Below are 2439 nucleotides of genomic sequence, written 5' to 3' on the forward strand. Positions count from 1 at the left end.
ATTCCAATAAATTAATTAAGACCCACCGTGAATGGGCAGAGTCACATCTCCATCTAATCAAAAGGTCACACCCACAATTGGGTGCATAACATCTCCACGGAAACAATCTAATCAAGAGGTCCTGTACTATAATATTGGATCAGGATTATAAGAACATGGCTTTTCTGAGCTATATAACAGCTTCAAACTAGCACAATCTCTACTAGCTGAACCGTTTCTTTTTGGAATTGGGAGAAGGAAGGGTAGGAAGAAGAAGCGAGGGAATATAGTTCCTGTATCCAAGCAGATTTTGCTTCTGAGTCACTAATTACAGGTTCCTTAAACTTTCAGTCTTCCAGGAAATGGTCATCCTCTGCCTAACAAAACAACAGACTTTCTGCTCAGGAAGTCCCTGGAGTTGAAGAAACACTCACACTTCAAGGCTGGATGATGCTTCCTTAATCTTAGGGAATGTCCTAAAATGCAAAGTCACTACTTTATTGTGTCCTAATTCTTTACAAGGGTCTTAGAGACTATTACAGTAGTTTGGGTTCTTCCTCCTTTCTTTTTTCCTTAAATTATGTCCATGAAACCCATATTAACAGAGGCTATTCATATTGCCAAGCAAGAAGGCTTTCCTTAGCAGCTGTTTAACTAAAAGGTGTTTTGCTTAATCAAAATCATATGTTAATATCAGTGTTGCAGTTGACTGGCATCATTTCAGTAGAATCAGAACAACTGTCAGGGGTGCCTTTAGATGACTCTGCAATCACACCCAAGTGTGAAGTGACAGGAGGCCACTCATACTCTGTTTGTTCCCCAAGAATGGTTAGACAATGTCAGAAGTCCTTGGTGAAAAGGTGCAAGGTGGGGTGGTAATAATTTTGAAATAGGAAGATCAGATCCTCCCATGTAGAAGATGGGCAGCCAGAGGTATCAAGGCCTTTTGGATCTCAGCCTCGTAGTTGCCACAATTTATATGTATCAGACCAAATCCTAAGACTGGAGTTCCTATTGATCACTGGCCCATACCAGAATCTTTCTGGCCAGATCAGAATTCTCCAACAGAACTACCTCATACATCTCATCCTGTAGTGAAGTTCTCCTACACAGACTATGAACCAATGGTTATTGACAAATTGCCTTTTTACAAATGTGAGTTGGAAGCTTCACCACGGACTCAATTTGTTGTGGAAAGTAAATCTCCTCAAACATGTTGTCAGGTATATGTGAGCAATAGTGCAAAATATAGTGGACTGGGCCATCCTTTTGGTTACTTGAAAGCCAGCACAACACTAAACTGTCAACTTATCTGCGATGCCTTACAATTATCCAGCTCTTCCTCCCTTTTTAGATGACTTGTTTAAAGTTTATAAAGCAAAACCAACACTGAAATGGAGACAGTCCTTTGAAAATTATTCGAAGACAATACCTTCCTACTATCTTGGGCCCTTGAAGAAAGCTGTTAGGATGACGGGAGCACCTAACTTAATAGCAAACAGTATGAAATATGGACTTAGTTACATGGTCATTTCAAGACTCAAAAAACTGCATCAGCAGGCCAAAATAGAATCTGATAGAGTCACTGGATCTGTAGGCTAAAAAAGTAGTACAGGAGACCAGAATTAAAGTCTGCAGCCAATCACACAGTTTGTCAATGGCTTATAGGAAAGATTTTCAATGACTGCTCAAAGGAATTTCAGAGGATGTTCCTAACAGAACACTAGACCTTAATATGAATGAGTACACTGATTTCCAAATGGCTTTGCTAAATATGGATTTGAAACCATATTTAGAATTGCTTATGACATAACAAGACAGAATCTTTTGAATCACTTAACAAGAAAGAGATCTAATCTTTTGAAGAATACCTGCAAATTTCTCAAAGGAAAGGATGAAGATCAAATGTATAGTATTCCTATAGCACAAATGGGGAGTTACCAGGCATACTTCAAGCAAGTATTTTCTCCCCTAAGAGAACTTCATCCTGATTAGCCACAAAAATTGCATACATTCAGGAATCCCTTTAAACAGGATAAAAACGTATGGTGATAGGGTGGTGTGATGGTGGCTCAGCAGGTAGAATTCTCACCTGCCATGCCAGAGAGCAGAGTTCGATTCCTGGTGCCTGCCCACGAAATAAAAAGGGGGCAGAGTATGGTGGTAGATGAAGCAGCTGAGTTTGTGGCTGGACATCAAAATAAACATAAACGACTTGGAGAACCAAATATGTAAGGGATGCCCAAAAGACGTCAGTGTATGCCGCCGCTACTCAGAAGCAGACAACAGAATCCTGTTGTAAACAATCATATTGGAGGAAAAAGACCACCTGTACCTATGACTTAAGTACAGCCAGATCTTATAAAATCCCTTCCTCTTCATAAGATTTCATAAACCACTAGTGATTCAACAATAGATGATGTGGTTGAAAATCATGTTACAGACTAACTTTCATCGAAC

General features: G+C 39.6%; 1 pseudogene; it reads left to right on the plus strand.

Annotated features, from left to right (window-relative positions):
• The first annotated feature begins 663 nt into the window (after window positions 1-663).
• Window positions 664-2214, plus strand: LOC143645053 (integrator complex subunit 6-like; annotated as a pseudogene).
• The last annotated feature ends 225 nt before the right edge of the window (window positions 2215-2439 follow it).

This window comes from Tamandua tetradactyla, chromosome 8 (assembly GCF_023851605.1).
Source record: "Tamandua tetradactyla isolate mTamTet1 chromosome 8, mTamTet1.pri, whole genome shotgun sequence".
NCBI lineage: Eukaryota > Metazoa > Chordata > Mammalia > Pilosa > Myrmecophagidae > Tamandua > Tamandua tetradactyla.